Raw genomic sequence first — 27,006 nt, 5'->3', positions numbered from 1 at the left:
CCTGAGTAGCTGGGATTACAGGTGCACACCACCACACTCGGCTAATTTTTTGTGTATTTTTAATAGAGACAGGGTTTCACTATGTCGGCCAGACTGGTCTCGAACTCCTGACCTCGTGATCCGCCTGCCTCAGCCTCCCAAAGTGCTGGGATTACAGGCATGAGCCACCGCACCCGGCCGATTGCTGGAGTCTTAAGGTATGATTTAAACAAGTTAATTGGGGAAATAATATAATAAGGAGATGGGAAGATGTTGCCATAGCACAGTCCATAATGCTAAGTAAAAATTTTAAAGTTGAACAAAACAGGGCAACTAAAGTTAATCATCACATGCCGCAGGTCCTATATTTTAGAGCAGCTCCACTTGAATACTACCAATAAATTATTTTTAAGGTTTAGAGCATCTTTTTGTGTTTTATTCTGCAGTATTGTCTTAAAAATACATTAAAACATTTAAAAAATTGAATCAGATCAGCGGTTGCTTTGGAAAGTGACTGGGAAGGGTCACAAGAGAAATTTCTAGGAAGATGGAAATGTTCTGTGCCTTAATTTTTTTTTAATTAAAAAAACTTTTTTAGAGACAGGGTCTTGCTCTGTGGCCCAGGCTAGAGTACAGTGGCACAATCAAAACTTATTGCAACCTTGAACTCCTAGATTCAAGGGATCCCCTCACTTCATCCTCCTGAGTAGCTAAGACTACAGGTGTACCCTGCTACGTCTGGCTTACTTTTTATTTTTTTGTAGAGACAGGGTCTTGCTATGCTGCCCAGGCTTGTCTTGAACTCCTCTGGGCTCAAGTGATCCTCCTGCCTCAGCCTCCCGATGTGCTGGGATTACAGGCATGAGCCACCATGCACAGCCTGTTCTGTATCTTAATCGGGATGAGGCTTAAACTAATGAATGCATTTGTCAAAGCTGAACAAACTGTACCACTTAAAATCTCAGCATTTCACTTTATGTAAATTAAATCTTGACAAGAAAATTTTAAAAATAATTTTTTTTTGAGACAGGGTCTCGCTCTAGCACCCAGGCTGGAGTTCAGTGGCATGATCCCAGTTCACTGCAAACTCTGCCTCCCGGGTTCAAATGATCCTCCCACCTCAGTGGGTGATAGTGAGGAAGAAATCAAGTAGGACCCCCAAGTTTCTGGCTTGAGTAACTAGCCAGATGGATTCTAGTGCCATTTTCAAAAACACTGAAGGACAAAAACATTGGGGAAGGATGAGTTCAGTTTTGAATGTGTTGAGAGTGAAGTGTCTATGAGTCATGCAAGTGATATTTAGCAGGCAGCTGTATGTACAGGTCTATGGCAGGAAAAAGAGAGGTCAGAACTGGAGGTAGAGGTGTGGGAATCACAGGGAAAGTAACAAGCCATGGGAGTAGCTGTCATCTCCTGAGCAAAAAAATTAGAGTGAGAAAAGGGTTTAGGACTGACACCTGAGAATCTTCACTATTTGATGGTTGGGTAAAAAAAAGACAAGTTGATAAAAGAGAGCATGGAAGATCAGATAGGGTAGAAGAAAACGAGAATGTTGTAACACAGAAATCATGGAAAGGATTTTGAGAAGAGAGTGGTCAATGGTGTCAAAGGTTGGAGACTGGAAAATATCCATTGGATTTAATAACATGAAAGTCACTGTTGACCTTGATAAGAGCAACTTCATGGGAGAGAAGCCAAACTGGAGTAGGCTGAAGAGTAGGAGGTGTGATATTAAAGACAACCAGGTAGATGCCTCTTAAGAGAAGTTTGACTATGAAGGGGAGGACAGACATAGAGCATTAGGAGGCTTGAGGCAGAGGTTTTTTAAAGCCAAGGGAAACTAGCACATATTTAAATGTTGACAGAAAAGTGAGGTATTGACAGCTAAATAGCACAAAGGTTCCTGAGAGGTTGGAAGGGAGAGATCCAAAGAGGGAACAAAGGGGCTGGACTTGGACTCAAGGAGAGACACCAACTCCTCTGTCCCTAGAGCAGAAGGAAGGGTGTAAGGATGGATGCACAGCTGAGGGTGGGGAGGTGGCACAGCTTCTACCAGATGATTCCTGTTTTCTCTGTCTTTCAGAATTAAGAGACAGAAACTTAAAGCAGAAAAATTACTGTAACCTAGATTGATTTTTCCATCTATTAATAATTTTAAATTACAAAACATTTCCAAATTCAGGAAAAAATATCCATATAGAAAATTAGGAAAGTAATATAAAAGGCAGCTCTGTACCCACCACTAAATGTAAACAGATGTCAACAGTTTGCTATATTAAAACTCTTTTCTAAGAAAAAATAAAATGTTATGACTAGACCTAAACCCTCTCTCCATAAATTCCCCATCTTTCCCTTCATCTGCAGAGGAAAATATCTGAAATTCAGTGTGTCTCATTCTTATATATATTTTTGTGTCTTTACTACACAAAATACCAACTTATATAAAACACAAAATGCTATGTGCTTTGTGCTATGAGGCACAAAGATAAAATAAAAGCTGCATATCAAAATGAGGTGCCCAGCAAATACACACAATAAAAGCCAAATGGGTCAGGGCTGGTTCTCCAATGCCTCACCATCCCTGAGTCATATCTGGTGTCAAGAGGGAGGATTTGCAGAGGTTTCTTTGGAGAGATGTACTTGTTCTCCTGTGATCACTCTGGAAAGGAAGGAGTCGGGAGATCCTTCCTGGCCTCAAGCCCAGAGAGAGTGGCTTTCACAGGACAACTCACCAACTCAATGTCTATATCCAGGAATTTGGGAAACAGTAGGACTGGACTCTGACATAAGCCCAAGCGAAGATGTTCTGATTATTGGCTCTAGGTGTAGAGCAGTGAGTGTCACTCAGATTTCAACAAGCTGCAACCTAGGCATCCCAAAAGGTAGAACAGAATTTCTCTGTATCTGCTTTTCAATAACAGCAATCATTTTAAGTGACTTGACTACCAGGGTGTAGGGGGGAATAAAAGGACTGGCCAAGTGCTTTAGTTGGAACCTCATTTACAAAACATAAGGAATTAAATGAATAGATTATTTTCAGAGCTTATAAAATGCTTTGGCATCCTTCACGCTAGTATCCTTTCCTTTGTACAGTCTGCGTAACTAAAGCAGGAGTCTTTGACTTCTTTGTACCAAATAAATCACGAGTGTCAGGCAGCTAAGACACAGGAAGGGCTCCTTGAACCTAAGAACCTAGGGCAAGCTCTTTGTGTTCAAAGTTCTTGTTGATTCCGAGCAAGTAAAACCTTCAGTTTGGTCAAACATTCTTTCTTCAATACGTGGGTGTTTGGAAAATTTTATCAGTACTTTGCTATTAAAATTCTCACCTAACTACAAATCCTCTGTGCCACAGAGAAATTTAAAGGGTTCTTATTTACTCACCATAACAAGTATGATTTATTGTTCATAATTGTTGATCTCTTGAGTCAGAATTCAATGGACTGATCTCTTGAATCACAGCCAGCTGATAAAATTCTTTAATTGTAGGTTGCCAGGATCCACCCCAGACCTACTGAATCAGAATCCGTAGGGAGTAAGCCTGAGAACATGCATCTTACAAGCTCTTCAGGTTATTCACATTAAATTTAGGGGGAAAGTGGTATAGACAAAAGCTAAATAGAAACCTCTCAGAAATACCTGTCTAGTTTACTAAAATGAGATCGTAGTAAACATCTACCAACAATAGTGCCAGTGACTAGAGTGCATCATTCAAAGGTCCCTTCCATTCCAAGATTTCATTCATTTATAATTTAATAATAATTGTTATGAATAAAATAAATATGCTATAGTTCTTAAAAATTTGAACCAGTAATTTTATTTACAATTGCATTTTTTTATTTTAAGATAAAGGTGCAATGATATGCAGCTGTAAGAAAGAATACAGAGATCCCTTTGCCCAGTTTTCCCCAATGGTAACATTTTGCAAAATTATAATATCACAACTATGATACTGACATTAATACAATCCACTGATTTTATTCAGATTTCCTGTTTTACCTGTACTCTTGTCAGGGGGGTATAGGGGATGTATTTAGTTTTATACAATTTTATCATGTGTAGGTCTGTGTCTCCATTATTACAGTCAAGCACACAACCACTCCATCACTACCAGGATCCCTCATGTTGCCTTTTTATAGCCACATCCACCTCTATTACCTCCCCCATTCCCTGGCAACCATTAATCAGTTCTCCATCTCTATGATTTCAAGAATGTTAAATAAATGGATTCATACAATATGTAAACTTTTGAGACTGGCTTTTTTCAGCAAGCATAATTCCCTGGAGATTCATTCAAGTTGTTGCATGCTATGGTCTGAGTGTCTGTGTCCCTCTCAAAATTAATGTTAAAACCTAATGTCCATTGTAATTGTATGAGGAAGTGAGTTTTGGGGAGGTGACTAAAACATGGGGGCAGAGCCCTCATTAATTGGATTAATGCTCTTATAACAGAGGCCCCAGAAAGCTGTCTTGTTCCTTCCACCCTGTGGGAACACATCTAGAAGGTACCAGATTATGAGCCAGAAAATGGATTCTCACCAGACATTGAATCTGCAGGTACCTTGTTCTTGAACTTCCCAGCCTCTAAAACTTTGAGAAATAAATTTCTGTTGTTTATATGAGCCGCCCAATTTATGGTACTTTGTTACAGCAGCCTGAAGAGACTAAGACATTACACGTATCAACAGTTCCTTGCATGGTATTGTTAAATAGTATTCCATATTATATATGTACCATAGTTTGTTTAACCTACTGAAGGACATCTGAGCTGATTCCACGTTTGGGTATTACAAATTAATATTACAAATATGAATATTTATATAAAGGTTTTTATGCTAAATTTTCATTTCTCTGGAATAAATGCCCAGGAGTGTAATTGCTGGGTCATATGAAAGTTACATGTTTAGGCTGGGCGCAGTGGCTCATGCCTGTAATCCCAGCACTTTGGGAGGCCTAGGCGGGTAGATCACTTGAGGTCAGGAGTTCGAGACCAGCCTGGCCAACATGGTGAAACCTTATCTCTACTAAAAATACAAAAAAATTAGCTGGGCATGGTGGCAGGTGCCTGTAATCCCAGCTACTTGGGAGGCTAAGGCATGAGAATCACTTGAACCCAGGAAGCAGCGGTTGTAGTGAGCTGAGATTGTGCCACTGCACTCCAGCCTGGGTGACAGAGCAGGACTCTGTCTCAAAAAAAAAAAAAAAAAAAAAAAAAAGGTACATTTAGTTTTTAAAGAGACTGCCAAACTATTTTGCAGAGTAGTTATACCATTTTATACTCTCAACAGCAATGTATGAGTGATCCAGTTTCTCCACATCCTTATCAACATTTGTTGTCATTGGTTTCAATTTGTTTTAATCACAACACTACACATTTTAAAAATAAGGAATGAAATGTATCGATATAAGGATACTTATTAGGAAGAGCACTGGACTTGGGACCAGAATGTTTAAGTTGCTGCCCCATCCCCAGCACTTACTAACACAGACTAACTTAACACTAAAGTTGTGATAGGTTCGTGGGCATTAGTTTTTTATATGATTCATAACTTACAAATGTTATATTCATAACTTACAAATAATATATATAATATATATGCCAAACATTAATGTAATTTTAAAAGAAGATCTCTCATTATAGGTCCAAAAAATTCCCTTAGAACTAAAGTGGAAAACGCAGAGAACTAAAGTGTTATATGAAAATAGAGACGTAATTTTCAAAATACTATAGAATGGTAGATACCTATAAAAAACATATTAGATCACTTTCAAGCCCCACATACCCTCTTATCCAAGGCTTGATGAGTCCAAAGATCTAGAGCTTAGAGTCCAACATTCTCACTCAAATTTTCTCCAAAACCCAAGTGGTTATAAAAAACTAAAAGTCAGAAGCCAGATTTAATAATCTAAAATATGCACTTTTTTTCCCTGATGTAGCTATACCTAATACATTACACTACCAGCCACATCATGTATCTATATAAGCCATAGAGGCCAGGCACAGTGGCTCACACCTACAATCCCAGCACTTTGGGAGGGTGAGGAAGGAGGATCACTTGAGTCCAGGAGTTTGAGACCAGCCTGTGCAACACAGCAAGACCCTGTCTCTATGAAATTACAAAAAAAAATCAGCTAGGCATGGTGGCATGCACCTGTATACCCAGCTACTCAGGAAGCTAAGGCAGGAGAACTGCTTGAACCCAGGAGGTCAGGGCTGCAGTGAGCAGCCTGAGTGACAGAGTAAGACAAAGAAAAAGAAAAAGAGAAAAAAAAAAGATAACAGAGTTTATCAAGCCATTATTTACAGCTATCTTATTCATGCCAAAACGTGTTAGCTTCCTTTTTTTAAATCAAGTCACCAAGATGAGATGTTAGCTTTCTAATTGGAGGATAAAATTCAATATTAAATGACTACAATACTGCAGTTTACACAATTTATTCCCAAGCTACTGATTGCTTCAACCCCAGGTTAGTCACCTAAGTTGACAGCAGCCCTGCATGTTTGCTCTAGTACTTTACAAATTATCATTCTTTTATATCAAGATGTGAAAAAAAAAAAGGAAAAATACTGGTCTATTCATTTGTCTCCCTAGCTGGAGAACATTTCTGCTTCGAGAAGATATTCTCAGTCAATAAATAAAAGATGGCAAAAATATCCATTTTATCTCCCCTATTATTGGCTCCTTTTGTATTAATTAGGGTGAAAATAGAGTTCTTTGCATGTTCCATGACACATTCTTTATAAGCGAATTAAATAATCTCTAAAGTTCCTTCTTGCTCCATGAGCTGTAACTGAATTATTTTATTGAACTGACACACAGGGGGCAGCAGTAAGTAATATACGGTATACAATATGTTATGTGCCTGGGGGCCTTAGCCAACTTCTCTGCCTCATAGCTCTCCCTCTAGCAAAGCTTTTTATTTTGGCCCTCTCTGCCTGTCTTCTCTGATCTGTATCTTTCTTTCTCCTCCTGCCAGAGCTTTCTTCCCATTTTGTCAGACTTAGAAAATCAAGAATAGATCAATATTACCATTCTGGAAAAAGGTAAGCTAATCAGCAAGAAGTCCTTAAACCTAATGTATACACAAATGGATGTCTTGCCATATACACTCTGAGGCATTCATTCAATCAAAGCACAAAATATTTTGAAACCAAAGAAAATCAGTGAAATGATTATTAGAATATGCAGAGAATATAATATACATAGACACTCCATCACTGCAATTTCTTTTTCTCAGTTGTCTCTCTCTCTGACACCCAATTTGGGAAAGGAAAGGATCTAAAGGTATAGAAAAAGTTAGGGGCAAAAGGCAATGGAGAAGAGAAACAGGTACCTAAAACAGTGACTGACACATACTAGATTATTAGTAAATATCTGTCAGATGAATTGGATTAATGAGCATGAAAGGAAAGAAAACATTTTAAAAATGTAACAGTGGGGAAAAAAACCCACAGTGTAAAACAATGGCTTGTTCTAGGTTGTCTTTGTATTATCAACATTTTAATTATTAATCACATGTGAAGTTCTTTTATATGAGCTTCCCCTTAAAGTGGAAATAGGAAGACATCAGGGAGGCAGCAAAGGAGTAAGGAAGAAGAAATACAGCAAAGGAGGTGAGGACAGGGAAGAGAGATCACACATAAGAAGTGGGCACCGGCTGGGCACGGTGGCTCTCGCCTGTAATCCCAGCACTTTGGGAGGCCAAGGTGGGTGATCACTTGAGGTCAAGAGTTCAAGACCAGCCTGGCCAACATGGTGAAACCCCGTCTCTACTAAAAATACGAAAATTAGCCGGGCACGGTGGTGGGCACGTGTAGTCCCAGCTATTTAGGAGGCTGAGGCAGGAGAATTGCTTGAACCCAGGAGGCAGAGGTTGCAGTGAGCCAAGATTGTGCCACTGCACTCCAGCCTGGATGACAGAGTGAGACTCCGTCTCAAAAAAAAAAAGGAAGTAGGCACTTAGGGCTAGGTGCGGTGGCTCACGCCTGTAATCCCAGCACTTTGGGAGGCTGAGGTGGGGGGATTGCTTAAGGCCAAGAGTTTGAGACCAGCCTGGCCAACCTGGTGAAACCCCATCTCTACTAAAAATACAAAAAAAATTAGCCAGGAGTGGTGGTGCACACCTATAATCCCAGCTACTTGAGCCTGGGAGGTGGAGGTTGCAGTAAGCCGAGATGGCACCACTGCACTTCAGCCTGGGTGACAGAGTGAGACTGTCAAAAAAAAAAAAAAAAAGGACAGACACACACCTCCTGTACTTCTAACCTCAGTGATCCTGGTGCTCAAGGTCCAGGTCTCCATTTTCCTTCTTTATCCTCCCTTGCTCTGATAGCCTGCAGCTATAACACAGCAATATCTGTAGATCTCTCTCCACTACCGCACAATTCAGGACTAAGGAGGACAAAATGGCATGCCCTAAACATATGAGTCCATGTATTTAATATTTACAGACTTCAGATCCATGAGCAAGTAGTTTACTTGAAGAAAATGGAGGAAATTTATACACACACATTTACAGTCTCTCTCAATAAAATATAATTAAAATATATACCATTACCAATCAATGAGATAACAAAGGCAAGATGCAGTGTAGTAAAGGAAATAATACAGGAACTTCATTTTACATATAGTTAATGGATCTCAGGGTAATTATCAGCTTTGCCTAATAATAGTGAGGACAATATCAGTAAGAATAGTTAGCATCTATTCTTGAGTTTCCCATTTAACAAGCACTGTGTTAAGAACTGGAAGGGGATGTCAAAAGATCATCTGGGAACTCTCCTTCATTGCTAGTTGGGATATAAAATAGTGCAGCTACCTTGGAAAACAGTTTGGCAGTTCCACAAAAAGGTAAACATAGGCTTACAACATGACCCAGCAATTTCATTCTTAGGTATATACTCAAAAGAACTAAAAATATATGTCCACACAAAAATCTGTACACAAATATTCATAGCAGCATTACTCATAATAGTCCCCAAACGGAAACAATCCAAATGTTTATCAAGTAGATAAACAAAATGAGGTATACCATACAATGGAATATTATTTAACTATAAAAGGAAATGAAGTATTGATACATGCTACCACATGGATGAACCTTGAAAACATTTTGCTAAGTACAAGAAGACAAGCACAAAAGGCCACATACTGTATGATTCCATTTATATGAAATGTCTAGAACAGGCAAATCCATAGAGACAGAAAGTAGATTAGTGGTTGTCAGAGGCTGGGGGAGGGAGAAATGGGATATGATTGCTAATGGGTATTTTAATAATAATGTTCTAAAATTAGATAGTGGCAATGGTTGTAGAACTGTGAATATATTAAAAATTACTGAATTGTGTGCTTTAAAAGGGTTTTATAGTATATGAATTTTATTTCAATAAAGCTGTTATAAAAATGATCAGATTTGATCCTTTTTTTTTTGAGACAAGAGTTTCGCCGTTGTCACCCAGGCTGGAGTACAATGGCGCAATCTAGGCTCACTGCAACTTCCACCTCCCAGGTTCAGGTGATTCTCCTGCCTCAGCCTTCCAAGTAGCTGGGATTACAGGTGCCCGCCACGATGCCCAGCTAATTTTCAGATGTTTAGTAGAGATGCGGTTTCACCATGTTGGCCAGGCTGGTCTCGAACTCCTGACCTCAGGTGATCCACCTGCCTCGGCCTCCCAAAGTGCTGGGATTACAGGCATGAGCCACTGCACCCGGCCAATCCATCTTTTGTAATATGAATAAATCAATCAATACCGCTTTCTAATTTTTCTTAACAATCTCTGAAAATGGAATCCACAATCTCCCCCAGGAGGCCATTCCAGTATCATTTACCCTGATAATGTTCATTTTTATAAGTCTCTAAGAAAGTAGAGGTTTCCTTATTTCCTACAATGTAATTATTTTGGTCCATGAGAAGAAAGGGGCTCAGATTCCAGAGTCCTTCCTTCTTTTTGCTGCAAAACTCTTAGAATAACAATAATCTAAATTAACTGACAATCTGAAACTCAAATTTTTCCTATGTACTGAAAAAGCATTCAATAAAATTTCAAAACTTGCCCATAATTCCAATACACTAGAACAGCTGTTTTCATTATCCACTTTCCTTTCTAGTTGTCCACATGCAATTCATTTTATACACAGCTGTAATCAGTGTTCATATAATTGTGTATTCTTTTCTCTTTGTACTGTAAACATTCAGTGTTGTTAACATAGTTTTTATAATAGTCATTTTCAGTGTTGCAATAATATTCTATCTAATTGATGTATCATTATTTACCTAACTCTTCCCCCTATGTTGACTTTAAAGTTTTCTTTCCCCAACTTTTCTGCATCTAGACAAGGCTATATATAGATTTTTTAGATTTTCATTCTTTTGAATTATTTCCTTAAGTTGTTTCTCAAAAGTAGAGTTGTCAGGTCATACAGTATCAACATTTTTATGGCTTTTGCTTTCCAAATTATTATGAGTTTTTCAACACTATTTTGCACTACGTTGGTAGTGGGGTGTGTGCGAGTATGTACACATATAGATAGGTTCATTTAATAGACCTGAAATGGTAGAAAAGGCTCTATTCCTGATTTCATTTTTCAAAATTGAACCATCTTTACTTTTCAGTTACAAAAACAGCAAAATGCTCATTGTCAAACTTAAACAATTTATAAATTATATAAATAGAAAGTGAAAGGGTCCCCCATTCTTCTTTTGGAGGATTAAAACACACCTCCTCCTAAGTTTGAGTTTACATAAGTGTAAAATGTATTTACTGATCAAAGGCTCTAGGAAGGTATGCATAGAAACCCCCACGGTCTGCCAGAAGTCCACACTAGCTCAATGGAAGAAGAATACCCAACCAGAGAGCTGTGGGAATGGGAGGAACTAGTGGGGCAAGGAGGTGGTTTGGGTTCCTACATTCCATAAGGAAAAGGAAGAGGCTGTGGTAGATTTTTGAGAATAAAGAGATAAAAGGAGGGGCTAAGATAGTCCCTGTGTAGTATGGACTGAGAGTAGTTTGGCAGAAACCCAGAGACCCACTTTATATAAACAATAAACAATCTCTAAGGCAAACTGAATATCTAAAGATACAAATAAAAATAGTGGAAAATAACTGTTAACTAAAGACGTAACACATAGGCTCCCATCCCTAGTAGAGAATAAGAAAATAAATGTATTTATTATAAAGAAAAATACATTTGTTTTTTGTTTATATTACAAGGCTTAAAGATGATTACTTGTTGGTCTAGGTAAGGAGTCATTTCTTTTTTTTTCTGAGACAGAGTCTCACTCTGTCCCCCAGGCTGGAGTGCAATGGCGCGATCTCAGCTCACTGCAATCTCCACCTCCCAGGTTCAAGCAATCCTCCCACCTGAGCCTCCGGAGTAGCTGGGATTACAGGCACCCACCATCATGCCTGGCTAATTTTTGTATTTCTGTAGACAGGGTTTCACCATGTTGGCCAGGCTGGTCTTGAACTCTTGACCTCAGGTGATCCACCTGCCTCAGCCTCCCAAAATGCTGGGATTACAGGCATGAGCCACCGTGCCTGGCCAGGAGCCATTTCTTTACTGTAAACTACAGAACATCAAGAAGTTTCTAATTTATAAGTACATTCCTCAATTTTGCATTTTCCATGCTCAGCCAGCTCTTATGGAACTTGTTTTTCTTAAGCCAAAAATCAGGTTGTCTAATTACACACTCTTCTAATCATTCCTATAACTCCATCAAGATTTTGCTTATACCCCACCTTTACAATTCTGGTTGGCACCAGTCTGTAGATTGCTTGGTAAGTGCTGTATCTAAACGAGCAGTCCCCAAACTTTTTGACACCAGGGACGGGTTTCGTGGAAGACGGTTTTTCAACAGATGGGGTGGGGAGTGGGGGTGAGGTGGGGGGATGTTTCAGGATGAAACTGTTCCACCTCAGATCATCAGACATTAGTTAGATTTTCATAAGGAGCGGGCAACCTAGATCCCTCGCATGCGCAGTTCACAACACGGTTCCAGCTCCTGTGAGAATCTAATGACGCCACTGATCTGACAGGAGGCGGAGCTCAGGCAGTAATGCTGCTGGCCCACCACTCACCTCCTGCTGTGAAGCCTGGTTCCTAACAAGCCATGGGCTGGTACTGGTCTGCAGCCTGGGAGTTGGTAACCCCGGCTCTAAACCGTCTGTGTGGGTATATTCTGTATCCTCAACAAGACTATAAACTCCAGGGAGCATCTTCTTTTTTATGCTTGTCCACCTATACAATAAACACTAAAATATAGCTAGATGACCACAGAACTTTGTATAAAGCAATATATGGCTTCATGTTTGGATTATAAATATCATCAGCTATATTAGAGACCTTATCATTCTCTTAACTAAAAAGTCACCCAAACATAAAAGATTTTGGCACTTAAAATATTGCCTATTATCCTAGCTTCATCTCTCACCACCGCTTGCATCATCATTCTACTGAACTTAATGCTGCAACAATACCAAAGTACTTATTGTTTCTGGAAGACATGGTCCTTTCACTTCTCTAGGCCTTTGCATATTCTCTTCCTTCTTTCGGAGTACCTTTCACTGACCCGAGCACGGAGAGTGTCTTTTCACCCTTGATAACTCACTCAGAAGTCACCTCCTCCAGGATACCCCGTCCCACCCTAAGAATTCTATCATGCTTTCCTCCGTGCTATCTCTATATGTGGAACACACTTTGATTGTTACTCTGAGTATACTATGCTATAATTAACCTCCTTACGTTTATTTACTCCATTAGATGCAAATCTAGGCTCAGTAAAAATTTATCCAGACAACGACGAATGAGAAGGAAGAATAAAAAAATGGAGGGAGGGAGACCCAGGGAAGTTTCTTCTGGGCAGGAACCATGTCTTACTCATTTCCATATATCCAAGGGACAAGGCAGTACTTAGGATACATGGGTGCTCATCAAAATGTTTGATAAATTGATTTGACATGAATCTTAAAGGAAAAAGAACCACCCTGGCAGATAATTCTTATCAAATGGAAAACTGCCATTAATCAACATCATGTAATATTTGAGCCAAATCTATCGTGTTGTACACAAGTACATCACAGGCTCAACTTCAGACTCTATAGAACCTACTAACTGACAAGAACTAAGCTAAACATTCAGAATTCAAAGATGCATGAGACATGATACTTTCACTCAATCAACTCATAGTTTAGATGGGGACTCAGGTAAGTAAAAAGATAATTACCATCTAATATGATAAAAACTATATCCAAGTGATATGATTTGTCTGTGTCATCACCCAAATCTCACCTTGAATTGTAATAATCCCCATGTATCAAGGGCACGGCCAGTGGAGATAAATGAATAATGGGGGTGGTTTCCCCCATACTGTTCTCACGGTAGTGAATAAGTCTCATGAGATCTGATGGTTTTATAAATGGGAGTTCCCCTGCTACAAGCTCTCCTTGCCTGCCACCATGTAAGATGTGACTTTGCTCCTCCTTTGCCTTCCACCATGATTGTGAGGCTTCTCCAGCCACGTGGAACTGTGAGTCAATTAAATCTCTTTCCTTATATATTACCCAGTATCGAGTATGTCTTTATTAGCAGCGTGAGAAGGGACTAATACACCAGGACATGTTCAGAGTAACCATGGTACAAAGAAGAGATACATATCTAGCTGGAGGTGATACAGGCAGAGGGAATTCCGAAAGGACTTCTTGGAGAAGATAGTTTCTTAACTCAACCTTAGAAGATTAACAGATGTTTAACATGGTTGATCGGTGAGTTAGTCCATGAAGCAGGGAGCACTTGTTCTGTGGCTTCAGCATCCTCCTGGGAAAAAACTCATTCTAAAGGAAAGTGAATCCAAGCACATAAGCTAGGGTAAAGACAAAGGGTTGGTATTGCAGAGGCAGGGCAATGCATCGCTTGAACTAGACCAGCTGAAGAACCAAACCAAAGAACTGAGTCTCAGAGAACATTGTGTATCAGAGCATGGGGGTGGCAGTAGATTTTGCATAGGAGCCAGAATGTAAGAGGAAGGAAAGGGGTGTGGGGCATGGTATCTCAGAGAAAAACATTCATGGAATACAGGCTGGGTGAAACGGTCACCCACAGAGTAGTCTAGAGAATTGTAGTCAAAGGCAAACTTGAGCTATCCCTGGGACTCCCTGGACTAGTTGGGGAAGGGTTTGGAGGAAGCCGGTTTCCACAGTTAGGAGGGTAATGCACAGCCAAAGAAATGCTATTTGCTGCTGTTACTGACACTTTAGTACTTTTTTTTAATTCCAAGTTGCTTTGTTCTAGGTTGCGTAAGAAAAGTGTGAGACACAATTTCAGCCCTCAGACACTGTTTATTTCAGGAGTTTATAACTGTATTGAGAAAGCAATTGTGTTTCGGTTTTCAATTGCTATAGAAACACACTCAGGATGGACAAATTGTGAATGATGTCCCAGAAAAGGAGAGCCCAAAGGAGAGAAAACAAAGATGACCATATCAGACCAAATCCAGAGGAAGTATGTAGAAAATGCAATGTGTTGCAAAAAAATTGACATAAGTATAAGGTAGCATATATAGGCTTACTAATTAGAAAGGAGAATTTGCTAGTCGGGAGTAAAAAAATAAGACAATTTGCTACATCCTAAGTGCTTTTGAGGACAGGAGGACGGTGGGACCTGAGGAACCTGGCTCAGTGGGAGAGCAACTGTGCGTCAGTCTTGGGCAGGACATCTCTGGAGTGGAAGTACCGTCTGGAGAAAGACCAGCTCCTCGGAGTTGGGCAGTAGGTAAGAACAGGATCCAAAGTGAAGGCTAAAAGTTTGATCCTTCCTCTATTTTCAAGTATCAAACCAGGGTAGTCACTAAGAAGTGAAAGCAAGTCATCTATAAAAGGTACAAGGAAAGGGACCAGGAGTTCTATCCTCAGCCCTTGGCCCTCCACCTAAAGAACAATTACCTGGAAAGCCCTCAAGCTTGAAGGTCATCAGAATGTGCTCTAATTGTTTGCGTCAGATTGGAGGTTACTGCACAAAGAAATTAAGACCTCACATTTATTGTCTGTTTTTTTTTTTTTTTTCTGGTAGAGCAGTCACAAAGAACTTAATGTCTCTTTTTAAAATTTAAGAATTTTAAATCTAAAAAGGTTAGTGTTTTAAATGTTCCTTTTTACATTGTTTAAGCTCATACTACTGTTTAAATAATATTTATGTTCTCTAGTGTAACTGTTTAATTAAAATCTTAATTGTTTTTGGCTTTCGTTTCACTATTTTGTATGCCCTTTTGCTTAGTTAACAGCATTTTAATCAATTTTCCTTTATAGCTTTTTTTATTGAAAAACACATGCTCATTTCAAAAGTAGAAGATTTAAAAATCACAACAACTTAGTAGTCATTTAATTTTTTAACATTTGAAATATTTCTTTTCAGTTTTTTTGGAGAATTTTTTTTTTTTTTTTAGCATTATTGTACTGTAATCTTATTTAATTGAACTTCTGGATCTTGTGGTAAATAATGCCTTAGGGAGAGGGTTTTCCAGACAAATTATTTGTGCCCAACTACACAATTTTGTCCGGGGAGAATAACTCATGAGGGAACTGTTTGCTTTTAAGTGTAATCCAGATGCCAACACGACACACATTTCTGCAGACTCATCCATGGACTCGGTTCAATCAATGCGGTTTGCTAAGATGAGGATTCTAAGAACTCGGGAGGGCCCTATTACTTGCTGGCAGTCCTCTGGAAGTCTGAAGGTGTTTAGTAACATAAATCCTATTCTTAAGTTCATTTTGATTTGTCTTTCAGTCAATTAAAACTTTGTTCATTTGTTTTAGCTCTCCAAGAAGGCTATGTGCACAGCATATTTTGAACCCTGGCATACATGAACATCTGTAACCTTCGAGAATGAAACACAATGCAGCCAGTACAACACTCTCTAGTCACAACCTTTTCCCCTGAAAACTTTGGCTCACAAGTTCTGGCACTGGTGCTGTAGAAAAGTCTGTCATCCATAGCTACCATCTCCCTCACAGTTTTCATCTCCTTTCTTTTTTTCCTCTGCATTCTGAGAAAATTTCTCAAATGTGTTTTCCACATCATTGTTTCAGTACACCTCAGGGTGAATCCTGCTTTTAACACTGTCTTCAGTTTATATCTTCACTGCTATTGCATGTCCAGTTTACCTGTAGCTTTCCATGCTTATTGCTCCCTTTTCATCTCAGCCTATTTGCTCCTTATACTTTGTGTGTGTGTGTGTGTGTGTGTGTGTGTGTGTGTGTGTGTGTGTCTGTGTTTTTTTGAGACGGAGTCTCACTCTGTTGCCCAGGCTGGAGTGCAGTGGCGCGATCTCGGCTCACTGCAACCTCTGCCTCCTGGGTTCAAGTGATTCTCCTGCCTCAGCCTCCCGAGTAGCTGGGACTACAGGTGCCCACAACCACACTCAGCTAATTTTTGTAGTTTTAGTAGAGACGTGATTTCACCATATTGGCCAGGCTGGTCTCCAACTCCTGACCTTGTTACCGCCTGCCTTGGCCTCCCAAAGTGCTGGGATTACAGGCATGAGCCACCTCACTCAGCCTGTTCCTTATACTTTTATACTTCAGTTCCGCAGAGGCTGTATGTTCCTGAATCAACTAAGGATGCTAGAAAAGTTTCAAAATTTCTTACATTTCTGCAATAAATAATTTTCAGAGAGTTGCTCTTCCTCTAAATCTTCATAATGATGTTCCCTTTGTTCTGAAAGTTTTATAAGTCCCATATTGTTATGTAATCTCTCATTTGAGGATGAGGAAAACATCTAGACCTGGTATCTGACAACAAACAGGTATATGAACCACCACTGGCCCCACTCTGTCAACATATGTGCTAGTGGAATCTTCTGCTCTAATCTACAGCTGCATAGTTGATGAGAATAACTTCTAATCTAATTCCCGGTGTCTTAACAGGCTTCCATCTGGGGCAGGTCTGCTAAACTCAAATCCAACCATCAGGCTTAGTGTTAACACAGAAATGATGGAATATTTAGAAACAAAACAAAACAAAAACAAAACTATAATCTCCAGCGTATTACTTGAGACTCTTTTCGTTATTAGTCCATGGAAAATCTATGTCTAATTGGCTTCAACTGAAACAGAATTTAGGGACTCAAATAACATACCTCTCCATTTATTTACATCTTTTTAAATTTCTCTCAGCAGTATTTTATACTTTTCAGTGTAGAGGTGTGCATGTTTGTTAAATTTATTCTTAAGTATTTTTGATGCTATTAAAAGATAATTGGTTTTTAAATCTTATTTAAGTAAAAATAGTTAATTTTTTATTGCCCTTGTATCTCAAGACTTTGTTAAATTTACTTATTGTTTAAGTAGTTTAAAATTGATTCCTTAGGATATTCTACTATATAAATAATCTGAGAATAGGGAGCTTTTACTTCTTCCTTTTTAATCTTTTTTTTTTTTTTTTTTTTTTACTTCTCCTTGCCTTATTGCATTGGCAAGGACATTCAGAAAAATGTTGAGTAGAAATTTTGAGAATGGTATCCTTGCCTGTGGAGCACCCAATTCTGTCACTGTTCTGGGGGCGCCGCTATGTAATCCGCACGGATCAAGGGGGACTGAAAAAAGAGGGGCGAATGAGGGAATAAAAAACAATGACAAAAGAGTATATTTGGAAGAAGTAGTCAGGGGGCACCTTGCCTCTAGTGGACAAGGGCCCTGAGCTCTACAAAGCCCTCCGTATTTATCAGGCAAAAGAGATAGTGAGAAGGTGGGTGGAAGAAGGGGTCAGCTGCTCAGTCCAGAGTAGGCTTTCAAGACTGCATTCCTCGAACAACAGGCTCTAGATGTCGCAGTAGATAACCTCGGTGCCAGGGAGTGATTTCGTCCAGCAAACCTTCTGTCGGCAGGAGCACTTGTGAGTTTGCTCATATCCTGCATTCATGATAAACAGTTTGCTGTTTGATCATATAGCCTCCAGTGGAATGCTGAGTTGGTCATGTCCCACGGGCCTTCGGCTCCCTGCACTTGCCTTGTTCCAGATATTAAAGGCATAGTCCTCAGGAGCTTATTATTAAGAATGATGTTAGCTGAAGGCATGTTGTAGATGCCCTTTATCAGACTGATGAAACTATCTTCTAATTCCAGTTTGCTGGATTTTATTTAAGCCCCATGCTGATTTTGGTCAAATGCTTTTTTCTGTGTCTATTGAGATGGCCACATTTCTTTTCCTTATCATTAATATGGTGGATTACATTTATTTATTTTCAAATACAAAACCAATCTTATATTCCTGGGATAAAACCCACTTGGTCATGTTCTATTAATCCTTTTATTTATAGCTGGATTCAATTTGTTAATATTTTGTTAAACAGCTTTACGTATGTTCATAAGAGATTTTTAACTTTTCATAATGTCTTTACTACATTTTAGTATCTGAATTATACTAGCTTCACAAAATTAGTTGAGAAGTTATTTCTTCTTCCTTTATTTTCTGAAGCCGTTTGTTAGATTTTACAGTCTCTTTCATAAATGTTCGAGAATTCACTTGTGATACTCTCTGGGCCTGAAGTTTTCTTTGTAGGAATGTTTTCTATCACAAAGTGAATTTCCTTGACACATCAAAGACTATTCAGTTTTTTGGGTGTTTTGTTTTTTGTTTTTTGTTTTTGTTTTTGTTTTTGAGACAGTCTCGCTCTGCAACCCAGGCTGGAGTGCAGGGGCACCATCTCAGCTCACTGCAACCTCTGCCTCCCAGATTCAAGCAATTCTCCTGCCTCAGCCTCCCGAGTAGCTGGGATTACAGGCGCGCACCACCACGCCTGGCTTATTTTTGTATTTTTAGTAGAGATGGAGGTTTCCCCATGTTGGCCAGGCTGGTCTTGAACTTCTGACCTCGTGATCCACCCTCCTCAGCCTCCCAAAGTGTTGGGATTACAGGTGTGAGCCACCGTGCCCGGCCAAGACTATTCAGTTTTTAAATTTAATTTTGTGTCAGTTTTGGAAAGTTGCATTTTTCCAGGAATTTGTTTCATCGAAGGCATCAAATTTATTTGTGTACAGTTGTTTTTAGAATTTGATTATCTTTTTGAAGTTTACAGATACATAATGATGCTCCTCCTTCATTATCAGTATTGGTATAATGAGCTTTTTCTAGGGGTTTTCAATTTTTTTGATCTTTTGAAAAAACCCATTTTGGTTTTGTTTATTGTCTCTGTTGCCTATTTTCTAATTAATTGATATCTGCTATTGTCTTTACTTTCTTCTTCCTTGGGTTTAATTTGCTTATTTTTTTCCAGCCTCTGGTAACTTAAATATTACATTTTAACACTTCTTCCTTTCTAATATGAACAATTAAAGCTATAAATTTCTCTGTAAGCAATGCTTTAACTGCATCCCAAAAATGCTAACACATTTTTTATTATCATTCAGTTCAAAATATTTTCAGAAATACACCATCTAATTTCTAAATCTTTGGGGATTTTCCAAATATCTGTTTGTTACTGACTTATAGTTTAATTCAACTGTAATCAGAAAACATACTCTGTTAGATCTCAGTCTTCTGAAACTTATTAAGACTTGTTTCATGGCCCTGGATATGGCCCATTTCGGTAAAAGTTCCATGGTACCTAAAAAGACTGTTTATTCTGTATTTGTTGGGTATTGGGTTCTATAAATATTAACTGGGGCAAGCTGGTTAACAGGGCTATTAAGATCTTCTATATCTGTACAGACTTTTGGCTTAGTTGTTCTACTCATTGCTCTAAAAGGGATATGAAAATCTCCAAGTATGACTGTGGACTTGAATCCTTTCTTCCATCTGTCAGTTTTATGGTTTATGTATTTTGAAGCTAATTAGGCATACATACATTTGGGATTATGTCTTTCTGATATATTGAGTTTTTAAAATTATAAAATGTCCCTGTTTATCTCTAGCAGTACTCCTTGAAGTCCATCTTTTCCATTATTAAAATATCTATTCTAACTCTCTAATTATTTGTTTACACGGTATATCCTTTCCCATCCTTTTACTTTGAAGCTTTGTATCTTTTGTTAAGTGCATGCCTTGTAGAGAGCTTAAAGTTGGGCAATGCTTTTATCCAACTTGACAATCTCTATCTTTTCATTGTAATGTTAAGTTGATTTACATTTGATTTGGCTGGATTTGGCTGGACTGGCCATTTTAGTGTTTTGTGTTTGTCTCATCTGTTTGCTGTTTCTCTGTTCCTCTTTTGGGGTGAACTGAAAAAAAAATTTTAGTATTCTTATTGTCTTTTAAAAACAGCTTTAATGAAATATAACTCATATACCATACAATTCACCCATTTAAAGTATAGAATTTAATGTTTTGTTGTTGTTGTTGTTTTGAGACAGGGTCTTGCTTTGTTGCCTAGGATGGAGTACAGTGGCGATCACAGCCCCACAACGTCACAGCCTTGACCTTCTGTGCACAAGTGATCCTCCCATCTCAGCTTCCCAAATAGCTGGGACTACAGGTGCATGCCACCATGCCAATTTTTTTTTTTTTTGTAGAGATGAGATCTTACTGTGTTGCCCAGGCTGGTCTCAAACTCCTAGGCTCAAGCAATTCTCCCACCTCAGCCTCCCCAAGTGCTGGGATTACAGGCATGAGCCTCTGCACCTGGCCCAATTCAATGTTTTAAAAAATATACTCATAGGGTTGTAAAAACATCACCACAATCTAATTATAGATCATTTTCATCCCCTTCAAAGAAACCCCGTACTCATTAGCTGTCCTTCCCCTCATTCCCCCAGCCCAAAGCAACTACTAATCAACTCTCTTTCTCTATAGATTTGCTTATTCTAGACATTTTATGTAAATTATATAATACAATATGTGGTCTTCTGTGACTGGCTTTTTTCACTTAACTTTTCAAGATTCATCCATGTTACAAAATGAATCTTTTTTTTTTTTTTTTTTTTTTTTTGAGACGGAGTCTCGCTCTGTCGCCCAAGCTGGAGTGCAGTGGCGCGATCTCGGCTCACTGCAAGCTCCGCCTCCCGGGTTCACGCCATTCTCCTGCCTCAGCCTCTCCGAGTAGCTGGGACTACAGGCGCCCGCCACCACGCCCGGCTAATTTTTTGTATTTTTACTAGAGACGGGGTTTCACCGTGGTCTCGATCTCCTGACCTCGTGATCCGCCCGCCTCGGCCTCCCAAAGTGCTGGGATTACAAGCGTGAGCCACCGCGCCCAGCCGACTTCATTTCTTTTTATTGCTGAACAATATCCCACTGTACAGATATACCACATTTTATTTTTCCATTCATCAGCTGATGGACATTTGGATTGTTTCTACTTTTTTACTATTTTAAATAAGGCTGCTATGAACATCCATGTATATGTTTTTCTGTGGATGTGGGTTTTCATCTCCATTGGGTATATACCTAGGAGTGGAACTGCTGGGTCTTATGTAACCTACATTTAACTTCTTAAAAAACTACTAAACTATTTTACGAAGCACCTGCAATATTGTACACTTCCACCAGCAGTGTATGAGTTCCTATTTCTCCACATCCTTGTGAACACTTGTTATTGTTCTATCTTTTTTATTATAGCCATCCTAGTGGTTGTAAACTAGTATTTTGTGGGCCTCTATTGCTCTTTGCTGAACTCTTTGCATTTTTGTTTTACTGGTTGCTTTATAAATTAAAATACACATCCATAACTAATACAATCTACTTAGAGTTAATGCTGTACTACTAAACACCAAATATAGATATCTTGTAACAGCATAATTCTATTTATCCCAATCCTTTGTGCTACTGTTATAAACCCTACATTACAGTGCTTTAATTTTTCTTTAACCATTAATATGTCTTTCGAAGAAATTAAGAAAATAATCTATAGTCTTTCATATTTATTCACTGATTTGCCATTTCTATTGATCTTCATTCACTTCCGAAGATATGAGTTACCAGTTAGTGTCATTTCCAGTGTTATTTCTAGTATTAGTTCTTCAGCCCGAAGTACTTATTTTAGCATTTCTTATATTACAGGTCTGCTGGTGATGAATTCTTGTTTTTATCTGAAAAATGTCTTTGGTTAACCTTCATTCCTGAAGACTAGTTTTTCTGGATATGAAATTCTAGAGGCCGGGTATGGTGGCACATGCCTGTAATCCCAGCACTTTGTAAGGCCAAGGGGGGCAGATCGCTTGAGCTCAGGGGTTTGAGACTAGCCTGGCCAACATGGCAAAACCCCGACTCTACTAAAAATACAAAAATCAGCTGGGCGTGGTGGCACATGCCTGTAATCCCAGCTACTCGGGAGGCTGAGGCATGAGAATTGCTTGAATTCAGGAGGTGGAGGTTGCAGTGAGCCAAGGTTGCACCACTGCACTCCAGCCTGGGTGACAGAGTGAGACCCTGACTCAAAAAAAAAAAAACAATTCTGGGCTGGGTGCGGTGGCTCACGCTTGTAATCCCAGAACTTTGGGAGGCCGAGGCGGGCGAATCACAAGGTCAGGAGATCGAGACCATCCTGGCTAACATGGTGAAACCCCATCTCTACTAAAAATACAAAAAATTAGCCGCGCATGGTTGCGGGCACCTGTAGTCCCAGCTACTCGGGAGGCTGAGGCAGGAGAATGGCGTGAACCCGGGAGGCGGAGCTTGCAGTGAGCCCACCATCACGCCACTGCACTCCAGCCTGGGTTGTCTACAGAGTGAGACTCCGTCTCAAAAAAAAAAAAAAAAAAAAAATTCTAGAGTGACACATTATTTCTTATAGAAATCTAATAATGTAACGCCATTGTTTTTGGCCTCCACTGTGTCTAATGAGAAGTCAGCTGTAATTATGTATTATTGGTCCCCTGTGTGTAAACTGTTGTTGTTCTCTCACTGCAGCCAAGATTTCAGCAGTTTTATTAAAATGTATCTGATGTGGTTAACTTTGTGCTTATTCTTCTTGGGGTTTGTTAAGCTTCCTGGATCTCTAAGTTGATATTTTTTCACTAAATTTTACTGTTGGTGAAATTTTCTCAATATTTTTTGCCCATTTTCTCTCTTCGCTCTTTAGGAACTCTATTTACATGTATGCTTAGACTGCTTGTTAGCGTCCTAGAGGTCTCATAGGCTCTGTCTAGTTTTCATGAATCTTTTTTCTCTCTGCTCTTTGAATATTTTCTATTGACGTCTTCAAGTTAATTGACTCTTTGATGTCCCAAATCTGCTGTAAGGTCCATTTCTCATTTCAGTTATCATACTTTAGTGTTCTATAATTCTCACTTTTAAAAAATGTCTCTTGGGAGGCCAAGATGGGCAGATCACCTGAGGTCAGGGGTTTGAGACCATCCTGGCCAACATGGCAAAACCCCGTCTCTACTAAAAATACAAAAATTAGCCAGGCATGGTGGTGCATGCTTGCAATCCCAGCTATTCGGCAGGCTGAGGCAGGAGAATTGCTCGAACCTGGGAGGTAGAGGTTGCAGTGAGCCAAAACCGCACCACTGCACTCCAGCCTGGGCAACAGAGTGAGACTCCATCTCAAAGAAAAAAAAAAAGAAAAAAAGAAAAAATTTCTCTTTCTCTGTTTGAGGCTTTCTACTTGTTCAATTACTATACATATTTTCTTTCATAGTTCTTAAGCATATTTATAATGACTGCTTTAACATCTTTGACTTTGAATATGAGCACTTGGTCATCTTGAAGATATTTTTTATTGACTACTTTTCTCTTGAACGTGGTTACATTTTCCTGTTTCTTCACATGTCTAGTGATTTTTGGATTGGTTATTACACATTATGTATAATATGTTGTCATGACTCTAGATTCTGTTACATTCCTCTGAAGATGGATCTTTGTTCTAGCAGGCAGTTAATTTGGTGAGACTCAATTTCCAAATTCTGTCTCTCCTGCCATCAGCATCTGCTGAAAGCTCTTCTCCGTTCTTTTAGCTTCCAAGTGCTGCTTTTTCATTGCATTTCCGGGGCCTCCCCACACATATGAAGGAGTTGTGCAGATGTTAAATGCAGGTTTGGGGACTAATCTTTCTGCATCTCCTCCCCTTCCAAGATTTTTTGCCTAAGTTTCTGGCTGCTCTACTAGTTAGTCCTGAGCCCTGTTATCCAAGATTTCTGCCTCTGGAGCCAGGCACAGACTGGGGAGTACCTTCAGGGGCCAGTTCCTTCCTTTCAGATTGAGTTTATCTTTTCTTTCACTTCCTTTCCAGTGCCTTTAAATAGCTGTTTAAAATGTATAAATACATATATTTAATTTTAAAATATACATTTCAATAATCTTTATCTACGGGAGGTTAGTGTGAGTAATCTATTATGTCATCACCAGCAGCTGAAATAATCAGTGTTGTTTTGATTCAGTGTCTCACACTGGGTGAATTTTTTTGATTCTTCACCCACCTTCCAGAGGTTCATCTTCATCCTGGCTGACTTTCCAAGTTGTCACAAGATGGAACCAGCAGCTTTCAGAGCTACATGCTTCCATCTCAAAACCAGAGAAGGAAGAGTCAAACCAACAAACATGGTCCTGGGCTTCACTCCAACTAAATAAATTTTTAGAAAACATAACCACCCTTGGACCAAGCACTGTGGCCAGTAGAATGCTATGAGCTGACCGGCTTAGGCTTGGGTCACTGGTCATCTTCTCCCTCTAGCCTTATTCCTTGTTTCTGACTCCCTGAAGGCCTACAACCCCACTTACAGGTCCCTGTTGCTTTTGTAAGCCAGGGGAGTGATGCTGTTGAATACTCTTCCTCAAAGGCAGCACGGCCTTTTGTGGCTCCTAATTTGAAAGACACAGGTCAATTGCAATTCTCTGACTCTCAGAAGCCTGAAGTCTTTTCTCCTCACCTCATATAGCCCTTAATATGCTTCCCACTCCCCATTGGCCATTTTGGCTTTAGCTCTCTTTCATATCTGGGTTTGAGTTTCCTTGTCATTTCTGGTATCTGGAGATCTCCTTTGCTTGCTTTCAAACTTAATTAGGTAGTAATAAAAAAAAAACTGAGAAAGGGGGCTTATATTTTATCCAGCATTTCTATGTATTTGCAGAAGACAAAAAGAGGAATCTTCTCATATTAACTAAATCCACCATCAGTAACTTTCCTTAGCCTTCAGGATATAGAACCAATTCTAATTCATTTAACACAGAGGGCCCTTCATGGTATTATTTACCCTCTTAGTTTCATGACCTGAATATCCCCAAATGCAATCTTTTCTTTTGAGAAGGAAAGAACTTTTTATAATTCTCTGTTCATGCCACGCTGTTTCTTCTTTCTATTCCTTTTCTGATACTGTTTATTCTATATAGAATATTATCTCCTCAAGGTGCCCATGCCCTCACACACAAATTTTTATCTAGTCAACTGATACTCATTCTAAAAGTCTTCAATAAACATGGCTTCTTAAAAGCCTTTTCTGTCTCTCCCTTCCCTACACCAACTAAGACTAAGATGGTCCCTTCCTGGGGTCTTGTGACACTCTATACACACTTCTGAAATACAAATATCACTCCAATTGTTGACTTACTTTTCCCACTAGACTACACTCCTTGAAAGAAATATGTCTTATGTAATTGATTACTTCTAGTACTTCATTCTTTGCTTGGCACATATTAGATATTTGACAAATGTTTGCTGAATGAATGGAGAGACAGATTCTTTTTTCTTATTTTTTAAAATTAATAGATTCATTCTTTAGAGAAATTTTTTTTGGTTTACAGAAAAACTGAAGAGAAAGTACAAAGTTCTCACACAATTGGCAAAACCTGGAAGTAACCAAGATGTCCTTCAGTAGGTGGATGATACATAAACTGTGGTACATCAGACAATGGACAATTATTTAGCAATAAAAAGAAATGAGCTAGCCCCTCACCCCATGTGCAGACCCCACCATTGGAAGGCCTGGTGCCCACACCGTATCAAAGAAAAAAGGACTAAGTGCAGAAGAAAAGAAAGCCTGCATGATGGAAACATTTTTTAAAACAAAAGATGTATATCAATTAAAAGAGATGGAGAAGGCCAGGTGTGGTGGCTCATGCTTGTAATAGTAGTACGTTGGGAGGTTGATGCAGGAGGACTGCTTGAGGCCAGGAGTTCAAGATCAACCTGGCCAAAATAGCGAGATGCCATCTCTTAAAAAAAAAAAAAAAAGAAAGAAAGACATGGAGAAGACTGCTCCCAAAGAGAAAGGCATTACTGCTGTGTTAGTAAAAGAAAAAAGTCCTTCAAAGTTTAGTTGATAACGATATGGTTGACTGTGAGAGAACTGGAACTTCTAATTATTATCAGTCTTTTCCAAGTAAAATTCTTCATGCAAGAACATGTAAATTGGAGGTTCTGAAATCTCAGTTGTTTCAGGCAAGCCAAAAGCATGCAAACTTACAGACAAGCATCAGAAAAACTAAAATTGGCCAACATGAGATGAAGGAGTGAACCATGCTAGCCAAAGAGCATTCTTCACTCTGGGATCAAAGGGAACAGCTAAAGGCAGAAGTTGAAAAATGCAAATAATGTGACCCGCAAGTTGTTGAAGAAATACATCAGGCAAATAAAGTACTTGCTAACAGATAGACTGATAACATATTTGCAATAAAATCTTGGGCCAAAAGAAAATTTGGGTTTGAAGAAAATAAAATTGATAAAACTTTTGGAATTCCAGAAGACTCTGACTACATAGATTAAAATATACCATGGTGGTAAAGAATCTATGAGCTGGCAAATATGTAAATTTTTAAATATTATCCAACTAGGCCGGGCACAGTGGCTCATGCCTGTAATCCCAGCACTTTGGGAGGCCGAGGCGGGCAGATCACTTGAGGTCAGGAGTTCGAGACCAGTCTGGCCAACGTGGTGAAACCCCATCTCTACCAAACATACAAAAATTAGCCAGGTGTGGTGGCACATGCCTGTAGTCCCAGCTACTCGGGAGGCTGAGGCAGGATAATCACTTAAACCTGCGAGGCAGAGGTTGCGGTGAGCTGAGCTCACGCCACTGCACTCCAGCCTGGGCGACAGAGCAAGACTCTGTCTCAAAAAGAAAATTAAAAAATTTAAAAATATTATCCAACTAAATGTACTGAA

The 27,006-nt window shown here is 39.2% G+C and overlaps 1 protein-coding gene and 1 pseudogene across 2 annotated transcripts in view; one reads left to right on the top strand and one right to left on the bottom strand.

Moving 5' to 3' along the window:
* The window catches only part of DIPK1A (divergent protein kinase domain 1A), a 124,519-nt gene that overhangs the window by 64,633 nt on the left and 32,880 nt on the right, over positions 1-27,006 (bottom strand). The window lies entirely within an intron of this gene.
* On the top strand, positions 1,578-27,006 carry LOC116469768 (meiotic nuclear division protein 1 homolog; annotated as a pseudogene).

Source organism: Hylobates moloch, unplaced genomic scaffold, assembly GCF_009828535.3.
Source record: "Hylobates moloch isolate HMO894 unplaced genomic scaffold, HMol_V3 SCAFFOLD_5, whole genome shotgun sequence".
NCBI lineage: Eukaryota > Metazoa > Chordata > Mammalia > Primates > Hylobatidae > Hylobates > Hylobates moloch.
This window is presented reverse-complemented; position numbering and strand designations above follow the sequence as displayed.